Source organism: Megascapheus bottae, chromosome X (genome assembly GCF_031878675.1).
Source record: "Megascapheus bottae isolate mThoBot1 chromosome X, mThoBot2.hap1, whole genome shotgun sequence".
NCBI lineage: Eukaryota > Metazoa > Chordata > Mammalia > Rodentia > Geomyidae > Megascapheus > Megascapheus bottae.
The window spans coordinates 71,562,112-71,580,728 of NC_143547.1; the positions used below are offsets into that span (position 1 = coordinate 71,562,112).

Below are 18,617 nucleotides of genomic sequence, written 5' to 3' on the forward strand. Positions count from 1 at the left end.
GGAGAGTGAGATGGACCTACAAATGGACAGACATATGGACAGAAAGACGGGTAGACAGATGGACAGATGGAGAGATGGACAGATGTGTGGTTGGATGGACAGACATACGGATAGATGGACAGACAGATATATAGACAGATGCACAGATGGAGGGATAGACGGACAGACAGACAGATGGACAAATGGACGGAAATACGGACAGAAAGACTGATAGACAAATGGACAAATATATGGACAGAAAGATAGACAGATGGGTGGACAGATGGATAGACAGATGTATGGTTGGACAGACAGACATAGGGATAGATGGACAGACAGACAAATGGGCCTACAAATGGATGTACAGATGTACAGATGGATAGACAGATGGACAGACAGCCAGACAGACGGACAAATGTATTGTTGGACAGACAGACATACCAATAGACAGACAGACAGATATATGGGCAGCCAGCCAGCCAAACAGACAGACAAACGTATGGTTGGACAAACAGACATAGGGATAGACAGACAGTTATATGGACAGATGGAGGATGGACACACAGACAGACATATGGACAGACAGATGGATAGATGGATTGATGGATCGACAGATGGATGGTGAAATGGATAAATGGATGGACAGATGGACAGGTGGACAGACAGACAAGTGGACAGATGGACATACAGACATAACCATAGATGGACAGATAGATAGATGGACAGATGGATGGACAGGTGGACAGATGGCCGGACAGATGGACAGACCGATAGATATATGGATGGACAGCCAGACAGATGAATGGATGGATAGAAGGATGGACCCATAGTTTAACAGATGGATGGATGGTCAGATGGATGGACAGACAGACTGATGAATGGACATGTGGACAGAAAGAAAGACAAACGGAAGGATGGATGGATGGACAGACAGACAGACTGACAGAAAAGGAAGGGAGGAAAGGAAGGAAGGAAGGAAGGGAGGAAAGGAAGCAAGGAAGGAAGGAAGGAAGGAACAGATCTACCTAGAGTTGATTACCTATGGGAACAAGAAAAACTAGCCATGTTTAGAGGCATTTTGTCACTGAAGAATTAGAAAACATCGTGGAAAGAACAGTTGATTTCACTTGAGATTATGTGGTCAGCAGGCCAGGAGGTGATTTGGAGAAGATGCAAACTATGAACAAAGGCTTGTCCAGTGTGGAGAATGACCTGTACATAGAGTTACAGGCAGCTATGATGAGTAGGCTGCAGAAGGCTTGCTATTGTACAATGGGATGGAGTTTGGATTTTATTAAAAGTGAGCCTAGAAACCACAGGGAAATTTGAACAGAGCAAAGATAGCAGCATGTTTATGTTGTAGGAATTTCTCAAGTTACAGTGTGGGGTGTGGATTGGAGAGGAGGAAAAAGGGAATTTCCTTCGAAGGCTACTGCTGCCTCCCAGGTGAAATACGATGATAGCTTGAACCATGAAGATAAATAAGTACATGTGTTTGGATTCATTTATATTTCAAAATCGCTAGTAGAGAGGATTTTGCATGCATTGAAAAATGTGTGACCTGACTTTTATAGGCTATATACATGCATTAAATGTCATACTTTAGGGGCCGGGAGTTTGGCCTAGTGGTAGAGTGCTTGCCTAGCATACACGAAGACCAGGGTTCGATTCCTCAGTACCACATACATAGAAAAAGCCAGAAGTGGTGCTGTGGCTCAAGTGGTAGAGCTCTAGCCTCAGGAAAGCCAAGAACAATGCTCAGGCCCTGAGTTCAAGCCCCAGAACTGGCAAAAAAGTTATAGTTTATCCAATAACTACATGTAACAATTATATGTCAACTAAACATATATTTTTTCTCTTTATTTTTGCCAGTGCTGGGCACTATTCTTGAGCTTCCTTGCTCAAGGCTAGCACTCTACCACCTGAGCCACAACATCATTTCTGGCTTTTTGTCTTTATGTTCTACTGAGGAATTGAACCCAGGCTTCATGCATGGTAGGCAAGCATTGAACTACTAAGCCACATTCCCAGCCCCTAAATACATTTTTTAAGCTAGGCATGATGGTGCATATCTGTAATCCTGGTTCTTGGGAAGCAGAGATAGGAAGATCATGAATTCAATATAGCTTAAATTAAACAAAGAAACTAGCACTCAGGAGGCTGAGGCACGAGGATTGTGAGGTGAGTCAGCCTGAGTTACATAGTAAACTAAAAAAAATCAAAACAGGGGCCGGGAGTGTGGCCTAGTGGTAGAGTGCTTGCCTAGCATGCACAAAGATCCAGGTTCGATTCTTCGGTACCATGTACATAGAAAAAAAATGGAAGTGGTGCTGTGGCTCAAGTGGTAGAACTCTAGCCTTGAGAAAGACCAAGGACAGTACTCAGGCCCTGAGCTCAAGCCCAGGACTGGCAAAAACTCAAAACAAAAATGACACCTCCCGGGGCCGGGAGTTTGGCCTAGTGGTAGAGTGCTTGCCTAGCATGCACGACGACCCAGGTTCGATTCCTCGGTACCACAAACATAGAAAAAAGCCGGAAGTGGTGCTGAGGCTCAAGTGGTAGAGCTCTAGCCTTGAGAAAGTCCAAGGACAGTGCTCAGGCCCTGAGCTCAAGCCCAGGACTGGCGAAAAAATATGATACCTCCCACCTCCTGTCCTCCCACAGGAAAACTCAAGTTGTGTGTGCGTGTGTCCGTGTGTGTGTGTGTGTGTCACTGTTCATGTTCTGAATATGCAGATATATTCTGAAAGTTTAGCCTATGGCATTGGGTATGGTAGAAGGTAAAGAAGAAAAGAAATGTTGGATAATTAATTCCCAGGTTTGTGGCTTAAAGGATTGAATGGCTCAAGGAGATATTCAGCAAGATGAACAACAGGAAAGTCAAGTTTGCTTAGAGAGGTGATTTATGTAAGTTTAGGATATAATAAGTGTGATACTTGGATGGAAGACCTAGTAGCTGTGGGAGAGGCAAATAGGGAGCTCAAGGGGAGGGAGTATGGGATTTTGTCTTGGACACTACATGTGGAGATGTGCTAGCTAAAACAAAACAAAACACTGAATTGGAGGTGTATCTCAAGTGGGTGTGCTAGCCTTGAACGAATAAGCTAAGGACAAGCTGGGTGCTGGTGGCTCATGCCTGTAATCCTAGCTACTCCGGAAGTTGAGATCTGAGGATGGCGGTTCAAATCCAGCCTGGGCACAAAATGTCCATGAGACTCAACTTCAATTAACTGTAAGAAAACCGGAAATGGCTCTGTGGCTCAAGTGGTAGAGTGTTAGCCTTGAGCTGAAGAGCTCAGGGACAGTTCTCAGGCACAGAGTTCAAATCCTACAGCTGACAAAAAAAAAGAAAAAAAAGAAAAGCTAATGGCAGTGTCCAGGCACTTGAGTTCAAGTACTGGGAAGGACATAATAAATAAATAAGAAAGAAAGGTAACACTGAGTGAGGTCAAAATAGGAGTATGTGAACTGAGGGAGGCAGAAAAACCAATGACAGAGTCCTGAGGACCATACATTATAAGGGAAAGAATGGTCTCTCAAGGAGGCTGTGACACAGAGGGCGAGGTAAGGAGCCCATTTAAAACACATGCTTAGTGCTGCCTCAGCCACAGTGGGGACACCTTGAGAAGTATTCACTGGATCTGTTGTTTACTTTGTGGGGGTGCAGTGCTCAAAGTTCTCATGCATGCCACACTGTGTGCTCTATCACCTCGCTCTACCTCTAGCCCAGCTGCAAAGTGTTTTCAATGCAAAGAAACCATGGGCATCAAATTATCAATCAGGAATTGGGGCTCTTAGCAAATTTGGATTGTACAGACAGACTGTTAGACATTTTCATGTCTATGGACATGTGAATTCTTTACAATAAACAAATAGCATTGCATGAAAACATTTGTGGACTCTTCTCTCCTGCTCTGGATTTGGGCCAGGAACCGGAGAATTGAGAACAGATTTATGAGAAATACCTACGTGCCTTTTTCGGGTTTTTACATCTAACACTAAATAAGAAGGCCGTGGGCTAAAAGACATTCTGTCTCTTTACAAATAATACACTCTGAGAAGTACTTGATACTGAATGAAACCAAGGACTTGACACCTGACACCTGATGTGGCAGCATACAATGTGCTGGACCCAGTAGCCAGGTGCCTAGTTTCACTCCCTGGTCTAGCTGCGCTTGCTTTGTGACTTCAAGCAAATGTCTTCCACTTGCTGAACTTTCTTTCATTGTTCCATGTGCCAAATGAGTGGGCTAGACAGATGATGTCTTCGGGTCCCAGAACCCCAATATTCTATATTTTTAAAAATTAATGAACTTGGGGCCGGGAGTTTGGCCTAGTGGTTAAAGTGCTTGCCTAGCATGCATGAAGACCCTGGTTTGATTCCTTGGTACCACATACATAGAAAAAAGCCGGAAGTGGTGCTGAAGCTCAAGTGGTAGAGCTCTAGCCTTGAGAAAGTCCAAGGACAGTGCTCAAGCCCTGAGCTCAAGCCCAGGACTGGCAAAAAAAAATTAATGAACTTAGGTGAAAATGGCTCATGCATGGCAATCATAGCTGCTCAGGAAGCTGAGATATGAAGATCACAAGTTGATACAAGTCCAGGCAGGAAGGTCTGGAAGACCCTTATTCCAATTAACTGTCAGGAAACCAAAAGTGGAACTGTGACTCAAGTGGTAGAGTGCTAGCCTTGAGCAAAAATCTCAGGGATAGGACCCAGCCCCTGAGTTAAAGCCCCAGAACTGCACCAAAAATAAGAAAGAAAAAAGAAAACAACTAATGAACTTAATTTTTGTAGAGCAATTTTATGGTTCTCAGCAAAGATGAGCAGAAACTATAGAGTTGTTACATGCCTTCTGTCTCTACACACGCTCGGGCTCCTTCCCTATCAGTACCTCCTGTCAGGAAACAAGGTGACAGCTGATAATCCTAAACCATTCGCATGTCAAGTCGCCACTTCACCTTAGGGTTCACTCAGTGTGTACATTCTGTGGCTTTGGATGAAGGTATAACAATATGTGTCCCCACCACCATATTATAAGTCCATCAGTGCTTTACCTATTTACCCTCCCTGCTCTCTAACTCCCCACAAACCCTGCCTTTTTCACTGTCTCTGAAGTTTTTCATTTTCCAGAATGTTATAGATTTAGTTATGTAACTTTTTCAGATTGGCTCCTTTCACTTAGTAATTTGCTTTGGCATCTCCTTCATGTCTTTTCATGGCTTGGCAGCACATTTCTTTTTAAATACTCGAAGTATCACAATGCGCCTATCCATTTACCTACTGAGGGACATCTTCATTATTTCCAGGCTTTGGAAATTAGGAATAAAGCTACTTTAAACATCCATGAGCAGGATTTTGTACTGACATGTTTTCAGATCATTTGGGTAAATCCCAAGTAGTGCTATTGCTGGATGTGATGGTAAGGGGATGTTTTAGTTGTCTAGGAAACTGCCAAACTGTCTTCCAAAGTGGCTACGAAACATTTTCCATTCTCACCCACAATGAATGAGAGTTCCTGTTGTTCCATCCTTGCAAGCTTTGTGTGTGCTGCAAGTATTCTGAATTTAGGTCATTTAAATAGGTATCTTGGGCTTGTTTGTTTAATTTTAATTTTGCAATTCTCTAATAACATGATATTCAGCATTTTTCATATGCATATTTTATATGGCTTTTAAAGGTTTATTTATTTGCCATACTGAGGATTGAATTCAAGGCCTTGTGCTTACTAGGCAAGTGTGGTACTGTTGAACTATGCCTCCTACCTGAAGGGTTTTTTTTTAACTTTGTTTGAAAAAAGGTTTCACTAGGTAGCCAAGGTTGAACTCCAATTTGAGATTTTTCTGCTTCAGCTTCCCAATTGCTGTGATTACAGATCTACACCATGAAGTCTAGAAGAAGTCTATTAAAGTTTACTTTCTCTATTATTTACTTTGTAGATCATTCATTTGATATTTTTGAAAAGTCACTCTATGCAAGATTATCTAAGCATTCTCTTAGGTTGAGCTTTTTTTTTTTCTCAAGGCTAGCACTCCACTATTTGAGCCACAGTGACACTTCTGGCTTTTTCTGTTTATATGGTACTGTTTATATGGAATCCAACCCATGGTTTCATACATGCTAGGCAAGCACTCAACCACTAAGCCACATATCCAGCCCCTGTTCTTTATTTCCAGTAGGAATTTTATTGAGCTTATTGATCACCTCAAAGAACCAGCCTTTTCGTTTTGTTGATTTTTTTAAATTACTTTTTTGCTTTCAACTTCATTAATTCATTCTTCTTTCTTGCTCAGTTTGGACCTAATTAGCTACTTCTAGTTTCCTAAGGAGGAGTACCACATTGCTGATTTTTAATTAGGTGTGCTGGATGCTATATACTTTCCTCTAAACATTCACTTCACCAGATTTCACAATTTTGATAACCTGTATTGCCATTTTTCATAGTTTGAAATCTTTTAAATTTCTTTCAACATTTCTTCTTTGACCATATTTAATGTCTAAGTATTTAGAGGTTTCTGCGCTATCTTCTTCTATTGAAGTCTAGCTTAAATCCATGGTGGTCTGAGAGCAAACATTGTAAGATTGTTAGGGTGGTGTACGATTGTCACGTCCCACAATGTGTCTTATTGTTTTGTGTTCCAGTGCCAAGGCGCACAAGGAGATGTCCTTGAGCTTTTGTTTCTCAAGTCTAGTGATTTACCACTCGAGCCACAGATCCTCTTCGTGCCTGTTGCTGCTTAATTGGAAATCAGAGTCTCCAGGCTTTCCTGTCCAAACTAGCTTTGAACCTCAGTTCTCAGATCTGAGGCTCTTGAGTAGGTAGAATTACATGCATGAGCCACTGGTGGCTGACATGATTAATATGTTAAACCAATTATTTTATCTGGTAGATAATAATTAAGAATAAGAAAAATAGCATTTTTAACCTTCATGCTAATGAAGCTGCTGGGCCAGGGCCAGTAATAATGTGGCAGCAAGATGTGGAGGGGGGGGAAGTATTTTACGGTTTTCTGTGACTATCTCCAATGCTTCTCAGTCTCCCCTCCCACTTGGGGGGGGTAGTAGCTGGAGAGGCTTCCCCATATGGAAGCTTTGGAGACAGAATTCCTGCATACTTTCCCTCGGTCATTAGGCTTCCATTATAATGTTTTCAGGTAACATTATAGTAAAATGATTTTTCCTGAGGCCTTTTGAATAAGAACAGAATACTCTAGACTGTTTCAAAGTGTTTTCTTTTTCCCTCCTCCTGGTAGAAGCATGAGTGGATTTTTAAAATATTTACTATGAGGACCTGGTTGAGCTCTTGGAGGTAAAACTCACAGAAGTTCCCCTGCCATATCTGGTTGCCCCTGAAATTTGGAATTCTCAGCCTTGGCTATATTGCATCTTCAGGAACTGGTCAACTATAGATTGGGCCTTGCTGTCCTGCCTGTACTTGCAGAAGTCAGTTTGGTTTTTGTTTGTTTCTGGAAAGTTGTGAATTGCTACGTGAACCCTCCGTCCATCTTTGGGGATATTAGTTTCCCTTGCAACCTCAGTTCTCTGATGAAAAGTTATTAGCTTTTTGCCCCATTGCTTCACTTTTGTGCTTGTCATTAGGACAATGTGGCATCTTCTCACTTCTTTATAATCACACCGGAAATCTGAAGTGTCTATGGCTTTTTCTGTTCTTACACAATTTGTGTCCTTTGCGGAGTGAGAAGCTTGGCAAGGATAGGAGGCTTCTACCTCATAGTCATCTTCTCTACTCAAGGCCTAGTGCTGAACTTGACACATGACAGGTGGACTGTGGCTGTTACACATATGTTCTTTCCTTTAACCTCAATGTTCTTGACTTTTGATGTGGCTCTTCTTTGCTTCTCTCTTGTCTGTTTCCCTCTACTACTGTGGAAGCTGATAAGATCAGGATCCTCATACATTATGATTATCAGAGAGCCAGATATACAAATTCATTCTCTTTCTCTCTCTCTCTCTCTCTCTCTCTCTCTCTCTCTCTCTCTCTCTCTCTCTCTTCCCCCCCCCTCTCTCCCTCTCCCTCTATCCGTCTCCTTACTCTCTCTCTGTCTCCCGTCTATCTACCTATATCTACCTCTTTTGGTCCTGGACCTTATACTCAGGGCCCAGGTGCTGTCCCTGAGCTCGTTTGCTCAAGGCTGGTATTCTATACTGAGCCACAGCTCCACTCCTGGCCTTTTGGTGGCTAACTGGAGACAAGAATTTCATCAAGTTTCATGCACCAGGATTGACTTTAAACTCTGATCTGATCTAAGCCTCCTAAGTAGCTAGGATTACAGGTGTCAGTCCCTGGCTACAAGACGTTCCCTAGAAGTATTGGTGGACTAAATGTCTGAATCTACAAAAGAAGGGATTTACTCTCGGTAATTTAATGGCAGAGACTTCTGGTAAATTTCCTCTTTCCATACCACAAGAAGGTGCCTGTCTAGGCTTGTTTGAAGTACTCCCGGGAGAGTGTAATGTCCTTCAAGAAGAGGCCAATAGGGTCACAGGGGTTAAACTGTTCAGAAGTGTGTGGAAAACAACTTAGTAAACTTTGGAGTTCCGCAGCTTCTTTTCTTGTTATCCAGGAAAATAGGGGCTAGGCTCCAACATGTGTGGGGGACAATTTGAAAGCTTGGTGTTCAGCCCTTCAAAACCACATAGACTTATGTAACACAACCCAGTTCCTTGGTTTTGCAAAGAAGGGGTGTGTGGCTGGGGAAAGAGAATGTAGTTATTTACCAGTTTTTTCCTAAGGGCAAAAAACAGAATGTTCAGCACTCATGGGAGGGGCTGGAGTTGTGTTCTGCCTGAGTAATTCTTGCTCATTGCAAGGGCAAGGTCAGGTGACAAACTTCCATAACTTGGCCTGGCACCAGATCTTCCATAGCTGGCCCTTCCCAAACACAGGAAAAATGCTCTGTTTAAGTCCTTGTTCCTCCAGTGCTTTGGAACAATGCTCTGTTGTCCCATTTCCCAGCCATTGTGAGGGAAGTTAGGGATAATCAATCTGTAGGATCTTCAAGGGGAACCTCAGATGCAAGAGTTCAATTGGGAATTTTTAAAATAAAAACTCTCAATTGCCCTTTGCTATGCTGTGTGTGTGTGTGTGTGTGTGTGTGTGTGTGTGTGTGTGTGTGTGTAGCTGGGAATTGAATCTAGAGCCTCATGCCTGCAAACCAAGTAACTTTATCACTTGGGCTTTGCCCCAAATCCTGTTATTGATATTTTTTGGAATACATTTCTGCTACCTTTGCCCAGACTTTCCTCAAGATTCATGATTTTACTGCCTTTACCTCCTGATTAGCTTAGATTATAAGCATATGCCACTGTACCTGATTTTCTTGCATTTTTAAATTTTATTTTCATTTATTTTATTTTTTTGCTAGTTCTGGGGTTTGAACTCAGGGCCTGAGCACTGTCCTTGGGCTTTCTTGAGGCTAGAGCTCTACCATTTGAGCTACAACACCACTTAGGGCTTTTTTTCTATATATGTGGTACTAAGGACTCAAACCCAGGTCTTTATGCATGGTAGGCAAGCACTCTACCACTAGGCCAAACTCCCAGCCCTTTTTTGCAGTTTTGAAAGGGGAAAAAGCTGCAGAACAAAAACACATGCCTTGTACCTCTGCTGGCTAGAAGCTGCTAAGATAATGTTGATAGTCTATAGAGGGAGAAAGAAAAGAGAAATGCAGGGAACCATCTGGCCCTTGGTGATATCAAATGTCTGTGGCATTCTCTTTAAGGTTAGTGATGACTGCTCTTCAGCATGAATGATGACTGCTGAAACTGATCTTGTACTAACTTTGGGCACCTGAATATTATTGGATAACTTTGCTGCCAAGAATTCCTTCAGGCCTACAAAAAGCTATATTCCTGAAGGGTGTGGTGGTGCACTCCCATGTTCACAACATTAAGGAAGCTAGGGCGAGAAGGTTGCAAGTTTAAGGCCAACCTGGGCTACAGAGTGAGACTGCTTCAACAACAGACAACAACAACAAAAACCTAAAGCTATATTTCCAGAAAGAAAATGTTCAGGAATAAATATCCCAAACAGCCCATCTTTGCTGAAGAAGTTGTAGAGTAATTTCAAAGTTCTGTGCTTATAATCTTATCTCCACTAAATAAAAAATGACCTGTTCTAGAACTCAGGGTATCAAATCCCAGATTTTTTTTACCTCTGTTTTAAGGATTGTAGCCCTTTCCCCTTCATCAAGTCATTTATGAGGATATTTCAGGTTCCTTGTTTCTGGACTTTTCTCAGGCAATAGACTTCTTGAGTTGCACCCTGAGGTCTCCTTTTCTAGGGGAGCACTGTGCCGTAGCAGAGACACCTCTCCCCCTAGGAGTCTGTTTTGCCCTCTCTGTTCCTAAGGCGTGGGCCATGCCTATCAGCCAGCAATACCCAGTGGAGTAGGCATATGCATTTTATGGAATTTGGTGTTTACAGGCCTTTTATTCATGATAAAACATTTTTTCTTTTACAACCTCCCCCACACCAACTATTTTGTATATGGGAAGAGACAATATAAATTCAAAAGTTACAGATAAGGGTTAGCTCTATCACTCATATCTTTAAAAAGTTTATATGAAACCTCCTTGGATGGTGTCTGCAGAGTGGCTTGTATTCTGCCAGCTTTGGAAATAGGAGGGAAAGCAAGCATTGCAGAGGCACCCATTCCATTCTCAGCTGTCTCAATAGCTGGTGACTGGAAGGTACTCTGTGACATAGCTTTTGCTCCTGCTGGAGGCCAGAAGTCTCCCTTCTCGTACTCTGCTCACCTGCATCTGCACCTCTCCTAAAGGCATGATGGCTGCCCTCAGACTTCTGGTGAAATCCAAGATCGTGAAAAAGAGGACCCAGAAGTTCATCCACCACCAATCAGACCGATATGTCAAGATTAAGTGAAACTGGCGGAAGCCCAGATATATTGACAACAGGGTCCGGAGGAGGTTCAAGGGCCAGATCTTGATGCCCAACATTGGTTATGGGAGCAACAAGAAAACAAAGCACATGCTGCCCAGCAGCTTCCGGAAATTCCTGATCCACAACATCAAGGAGCTGGAAGCGCTGTTCATGTGCTGAGATCGCCCACAATGTTTCCTCCAAGAACCGAAAAGCTATTGTGGAACGAGCAGCCCAGCTAGCCATCAGACTTACCAATCCCAATGCCAGGCTGTGCAGTGAAGAGAACGAATAGGTGGCTCACATACCCCTTTTTATTTGTGCTTAAATAAACCACCAAAAGTGGTCTCTAAAAAAAAGTTTATATGAATATCCAGTCAAAACCAACAGGGTATCTCTTGAAATGTAATCTCTATGGATTCCAAGTAGACCACAGGCTACACACTGTCTTGCAATGTCCTCAGAAGGCTCTGTCATTAGACAGGTCACAGAGTAAAAACCTCAGAGTCCAGTCCTTTCAAATGGAAGAGGGAAAGACAGGAAGAGAAGGAGCTACTCAAACTTCGTCTTCTTTCTTTGTGGCTTGAAGTCTCCTCCTCCTCCTCCCCTGCCTCCTCAGAAGCCTCCTTGGTCTCCAAAACCTTCCTGGCCACCTCTGCCAAATCCGAGTCGGCCTCCTCCGGGCCCAGGAAGCAGAAGTAACGACCTACATCCTCAGCCGCACCTGTCAGGCAGGGTGTGGGCCAGGCCGCTGCAGCGGGAAGGAAGCATCCGCACTGGTCCTCCAGGCCGTCTGCCATCAAGCAAAGTGCACGCCAGCACCAGCGATCACAGGCTACAAGCCGCCTCGGGCCCTCCCGGGACTTTTTCAGGAGAAAGGGGCCGACTTAGGCCCCAGGTTGTGGAGTGCAAAGCCAGGCTTCGGGCAGGGGGGCTATCCCGGCCAGCGCCCCGGTATGGAAGGCCTGAGGGAACACACTGGTCCTAACGAGTACAGCACCATCGCCGCCACTGAAGGAAGGAAAAAACCTGTTTACAGGCCTTTTTATGAAGCTAATTTTTTGATCATTCATGGGACTTGAACTCTGGGACTGGGCATTGCCCCTGAGCTCTTCAGTTCATGGCTACCTCCCTACCCCTTGAGCCCCAGCACCACTTCTGGTTTTCTGGTGGTTAACTGGAGATAAGAATCTCATGGACCTTAGGATTATAGGTGTGAACCACCACACCTGGCTTGAAGTTCTGTTTTTATAACCATCCTCATATATCCTGTCCCATCTCTCAATATAAATAAGCCCATAAAACATCTGTTGTTCACTTTCTCCACTGTCTGTTCTTTTCTCCTTCAATAACAGAAATTTGAATTTGTTTGACAGCAAAGATGTACTCAGTTAAATTAAGAAAGCCTTTCTTTTCATTTGATTTGGCCAATGAGGTATAAACAAACATGCTGAGTACTATTTCTAGAAAGCTTTCTCAAAACCAAGGAACTTTCCTCCTTCCTCTTTCTCCTTTTTCCTGTTTAAATTCTGGATACAGGGACTGGAGATTACGCAGCCAGTTTGAACAATGAGGCATTTGGCTAAATATGGTAGCAGCAATATGGAGTAAAATTGCATCTGATCACTATGTAACACTATGCTGGCTACCTTCACGCTTCTTTTATGAGAGAGGTATAAATAATCATTTAAACGCAGCTACTATTTTTTATGTTATTAAAGCCAGAGCTAATTATAATTAACACTATAACCTCACCATAAAATGAGACTGGCGTGATGAATAGCACCAGATAATAGTGCTATGCCTATGGAGGAAAGTTAGAGATTCTTTTTGTCTGGACTTTTATTGTTTATTAGCATACATGAGTTGTACAAGGAAGGGTTCATTTGACATTCTATGCATATGCACAATGTGCCCCCATCAACCTCATCCCCTCTATCACTCTTCTTTTTTTTTTTTGCCAGTCCTGGGCTTAAGCTCAGGACCTGAGGACTGTCCTTGGATTTTTCTCAAGGCTAGAGCTCTACCACTTGATCTGCAGCACAACTTCTGGCTTTTTCTAAGTATGTGGTACCAAGGAATCGAACCCGGGTCTTCGTGCATGCTAGGCAAGCACTCTCCCACTAGGCCAAACTCCCGGCTCTATCACTCTTCTTTATCCCATCTTCATTCTTAAAACAGTTTTAACACATGGTAGCATTTAGACTATCTTCAGGGATAACAGTAGAGATTTCCCTAGACCACAGTCTCAGAAATATCAGTGGGTTTTAGGCATTTCTTCCTTTAATTCTAAGTTCTGTCCCTCAATTTATCACATAATCCCAGTGTAGAGCCTAGTGCCAAGACATGGACAGTTAAACCAGTCTGGATTAAAACTTCTTGCCAACCAGGCATGTGGCCAGAAAGGAATGCTAGTTCACTTTTGGTGGGAATATAAACTTGTTACTCTAGAAAGCAATATGGAGAGTTCTCAAAAGACTAGTTTTCCAAATAATCCTACTCCTCAACATTTTCCCAAATGACTACAAACCAGCTTATACTAAAGCCACCAGCACAACCATGTTCATTGCAGCATTATTTACTATAGCTAAAATATAGAATCAACCTGATGCCCCTCAGTGGATGAAGGGATCAAGAAAATGTTCCAAATATACACACAATAGAACTCTATGCTTCCATCAGAAAGAATGACATTGCCTCATTCATAACGAAATGGAAAATCTTCGAAAAAATTACATTAAGCCAAGTAAGCCAGACCAAATGAAGCATTGACTGCATGGTTTCCCTCATTTGCAATAACTAGAATATGTCTATAAATCTACAAGTTAATCCAATGAACAGTAAAAGATAAATATTTATACTTGGATATGATAAAGAACACTAAGCATTTCCTCAGTGAGAACAAAGGAAGAATTGCAATGCCTCAATAGCTATGTGCATATGACCATACAAAATAATGCTTATCAAAATGAACTCCAACAAGTTTTCTTCCTTTCTTTTTTTCTTTCTTTCTTTTTTTCTTCCTTTCTCATTCATTCATTCATTCATTCATTCATTCATTGCCAGTTTGGGAGCTGGAACTCAGGGCCTGAAAGCTATCTTTGAGTCTCTTTGAGCTCAGAGCTACTGCTCTACCACTTTAGCCACAGCACCACTTGTGGCTTTTTCTGGTTAGTTTACTGGAGATATGAGTCTCATGGACGTTTTTGTCTAGGCTGGCTTTTAACTGCAATCCTCAGATGTCATCCTCCTGAGTTGCCAGGATTATAGGCATAAGACACTGGCACTCGGCAATAAAAGTTTGTTTGTTTTTTTTTTTTAAATTGTACTTGTTGGGCACGATGTCTCATGCATGTAATCCTAACTATTCATGAGGCTGAGATCTGAGGATCTAGGTTCAACGCCAGCCTGGGCACAAAAGGACTTGAGGCTCTTATGTCTAATTAATCCCTAGAAAATGTGAAATGGGGCTTGGCTCAGGGTAGGATGGTAGCCTTGAGCTGAAGAACAAAGGGACAGCGCCCAGGCCAAGTTCAAGCCCCATGACCCACAAAAAATGGGGGGGACTTGAGACTCTTATCTCCAATTAACCTCTAGAAAATGGGAAGTGGGGCTTGGCTTAAGTGTAGGGCAGTAGTTTTGAGCTGAGGAGCTCAGGGACATCACCCAGGCCAAGTTCAAGCCTCATAACCCTCCAGAAATTAAAAAAAAATGTACTAGTTTCCATTTTTCTTTTTTCCCCTTAGATTTCTTCCCTGTTGTCTCTGTTTTTCACTTCTGTACCCTTTGTCTTGTATGTAAGTTTATCTGATTTTTGGAAGGGAAGGGGAATCTCAGAATTGGTGAACCAAAGGGTGAACCAATTCAGCCGTGATACTAGACACCATGTTGGAAATGAACTTTATAACTTGTGGGGGTTCACGAGGGAAAACAGTGGGAGAAAATGAAGGGGGGTGATACTTCAAAAAGAAATGTACTCATCATTACCTGACTTATGTAACTGTAACCCCTGTGTTCATTACTTTTACAATAAAATTTAAATTAAGAAATATTACCAGGACCAAGAGTTTGGCCTTGCGGTAGAGTGCCTGCCTAATATGCATGAAGCTCTGGTTTTGATTCCTTGGTACCACATACATAGAAAAAGCCAGAAGTGGTACTGTGGCTCAAGTAGTAGAGTGCTAGCCTTGAGCACAGAGAGGCTTTGGTAGAGTGCCCAGGCCCAGAGTTCAAGCCCCAGGACCAGCAAAAAAAAATGTTGCCAGCATCAGGAAGAAGGAAGGCTAATGGAGAGGATGAATATGGTCATAAAACTTTAGAAGCCTGTACAGAAATTGTGCAATAAAACCTGTTGACGTTGTTTGAAGAGAGGAGGTGAGGGAGAGAGATGGAGGAGGTGGTTTTGATTCAGGGTACATTGCATGCATGTATGGAATGCCAAAACAAATTGCCTCTTGTAAAAACTAATGTTTGCCAATAAAAATGCCAAAAGGTACGATGCTGTGCATTGTGGCACATGTCTGTAAATCCAGCACTCAGGAGGCTGAAACAAAAGTGCCATTTGGAGGCCGATCTAGTAGACATAGCAAGACCCTGTCTCACAAAACAAAAACCACTGACAGAAAAAGTAGTACATTGCATTCATGACCGATATGATGAACAGGTCAGTTTGCTTGCATGATTTGAAAGGCTTTGAGACCACCCAAATCATGTCAACTCCCCACTACCAGCTAACATATCTATCTCTAAGACATTTATTTACTAATAGGTAACTGTGTTAAGCTGTGAGTATGAGTGGTTCTGACCTTCCAGAGCAAACAGGCACAAATCAACCAATTAAAACACCCAACTGGCTGGGTATTGGTGACTCACACCTATAATCCATACTGCTCAGGAGGCCAAGAACTGAGAATCATGTAGCAAAGCCATCCTGTGTAAGACAGACCCTGACACTATGTTGGAAATGGCACTTATCTCTAATTAAACACAGTAAAAACCAGATGTGGAGCTATGGCTGAAGTGGTAGAGTGATAGCCAAAAGGATCTCAGGACCAGCACCCAGGCCTACAGATGGAGCCCCAGGACCAGACACACACACACACACACATACACACACACACACACACACACACACACACACACACACACACACACACGAATAATTACGATCTGACATAAGTAAAATGAAAAAAATTATAAAGGAGACATTTCTTTGGAGGGAGTGGTGTGCAAAGATCTCTAAGGGCAGGGAGAGTGAGGGAGAGAAATAAAAATAAACAGCCTGGAAAAGAGCAGGGCCGATTGTGCTAGAAGTTACTGGCTAGGAAGCCCATGCACTGTGAGGAACAAGGGTGCTGAGTGGACTGGAGTTTGGTCGGAGCTGGGGGTGGGGTTAGTGATTTGCAGAAAGGCTAGAGAATTGACTGGGGCCAGATCTCAGAAGCATTTGTGGCCCTTGAGAAGGAGTTTGGACTTTAGCATAAGCACACTGATAAGCCATTGATAAGCTTATATCAAGGGAACAGCATGATCAGATTTTGCATTAAGGTCACTCTGGCTGTGGTGCAGGATTAGACAGTGTCCAGTAGGGAAAGCAGGGAAAGACCCACATGGGAGTCATGATCTTCGTGAGAGAGAATGACTTAGCAGGTCATGGCAATGATCAGGAACCCAGGCTGTGAGGTCTAAGTTGAGTAAGCCAGAATGGGTAAGCCTGGCTATAAGAACAGAGAGGAGGGAGGACCCCAGATTTCTGGTTTGAGCAGCTGTGTAAGAACGGTGCCACAAGGTAAAGTGACATCCAATAGGGAGCTGGGAATCAGGACTTTGAGTTTGGTTAATGTCCGAATATTGTGAAGGATGGACGTAGTTGAGTATTTGAATTTTGAAGTCATGAAACTGCCAAGGCCTCGAGTTCTTTTCTTCTCTTTGCTTTCTTTCTTTCTTTCTTTCTTTCTTTCTTTCTTTCTTTCTTTCTTTCTTTCTTTCTTTCTGTACTAGTCCTAGGGCTTGAACTCAGGGCCTGAGCACTGTGCTTGAAGTTTCTCAGGGCTAATGCCCTACCACTTGAGCTACAGCACCACTTTTGGCTTTTTCTGTGTATTTGATACTGAGGAACTGAACCCAGGGCTTCATGCCACCTAGGCAAGCACTCTAGCACTAGGCCACACTCCTGGTTCCTCTCTGAGCTTTTATGCTCAAAGCTAACACCTTACACTTGAGCCACAGCTGCTACACTTCTAGTGTTTCCTCCTTTTAAAAAATACAATAATAATAATAATAATAGTTATTGTTATTGTGGTGTTGTAGAGATTGGTTACCATTTCATAAGTTACGTAATAAGTACATTTTTTTAACAATGTAGGATTACTACAGATATGAGCCACCAGCACCCTGATTTTTCATTTCTTCTCCCCCTTTTCTTTCTTCTTTTCTCTCTTCCTGGAGTCTCATCTTTCCCCACTTTCTCTCTACCTCTGCCTCCATAACAAGTCTCTCAGGACAAGCCATTCCTTCCCACACCCTCCTTGACTTTTGGTCTCTGCTTCTCTTCCTCTGCCACCACATGTCTGGGACTTAGGTCTAGTGACATCATCCTGTGACTTTCAGACATGTGCATATCTCCATACCAACTCTCTTCTTCAGTTCCCTTTTACAGCTGCTTAGGGGATATTTTCACATGTAAATATGCTTAGCTCAGCCAAAAAAGTGGGATCATCTTCCTTCTGAAAAGCCTTCCCAGTTCACCAAAATTCAATACTCCCATGGAACCAGAACTGGGGGTGAGGACAGGTTGCTGGTTTTGGGTATCCAGTTTGGGGTAATGACAAAAGTTCTGGAGATAGGTGGTGATGGTTTCATAGCAAAGTGTTGTTTTGGTGTGTGCGTGTGTGTATGTGTGTGCATGTGAATGGTGTGTGTGTGTGTGTGTGTGCATGTATGTATGTGTATGCATGTGCTGGACCTTAGGATTGAACTCAGGGCCTGGGTACAGTCCCTAAGCTTTTATACTCAAGGCTAGTCCTCTACCACTTTGAGCCACAGTGCCATTTCTGGCTTTTCAGTAGATAATTGGAGATAAGAATCTTACAGACTTTCCTGCCCAGGCTGGCTTTAAGTGATGATTCTCAAATTTCATCCTCCTGATTACATGCCTGGGCTCCCAATGCCTGGCTAAAGGTGAATGTTATTCTTGTAAAATTTAAATTGTTATTTAAAAAGAAAACGAGAAAAAAAACCTTGTTTCCATTTTCTGGGGTTCATTTTGATAAATATTTTATATGATGAGACACACAGAGGCATTGTACCTTTGTGTTCCTCCTGTAAGAGTGCCTTCTTTGGTCTCACTGTGTGTGAATACTGAGACTTAAAGGTGAATATTCTTAATGACACTGGAATGTACAGTCACAATTGGTTAAAATGAGCCAGAACTGGTGCTGCATATTTTTAATCTCAGCTACTTGGGAGCTAACATGGGAGTATTTCTTTTTTTTGGTGGGGGGGTCATGGGGCTAGAACTCAACCTGAGCTCTATCCTTGAGCAAAGCCCCACTTCCTGTTTTCCAGAGATTAATTGGAGATAAGAGTCTCAGGTCCTTTTGTGCCCCAGCTGGCTTTGAACCATGATCCTCAGATCTCAGCTTCCTGAGTAGCTAGGATTACAGGTGTGAGCTACCACACCTGTCTTCATGGGAGTATTTCTTGCTAGATAGATACTTATAGCCCTTGAGCCAAATC

The 18,617-nt window shown here is 42.8% G+C and overlaps 1 non-coding gene and 1 pseudogene across 1 annotated transcript; both read left to right on the forward strand.

The window, feature by feature from the left end:
* Positions 1-10,566: 10,566 nt before the first annotated feature.
* On the forward strand, positions 10,567-10,706 carry LOC150041311 (small nucleolar RNA SNORA7). The gene has a single exon (XR_016533945.1). It is a non-coding gene; the product is annotated as a small nucleolar RNA SNORA7 (small nucleolar RNA).
* A 78-nt stretch (positions 10,707-10,784) lies between these two features.
* Positions 10,785-11,175, forward strand: LOC150041312 (large ribosomal subunit protein eL32 pseudogene; annotated as a pseudogene).
* Positions 11,176-18,617: the final 7,442 nt, after the last annotated feature.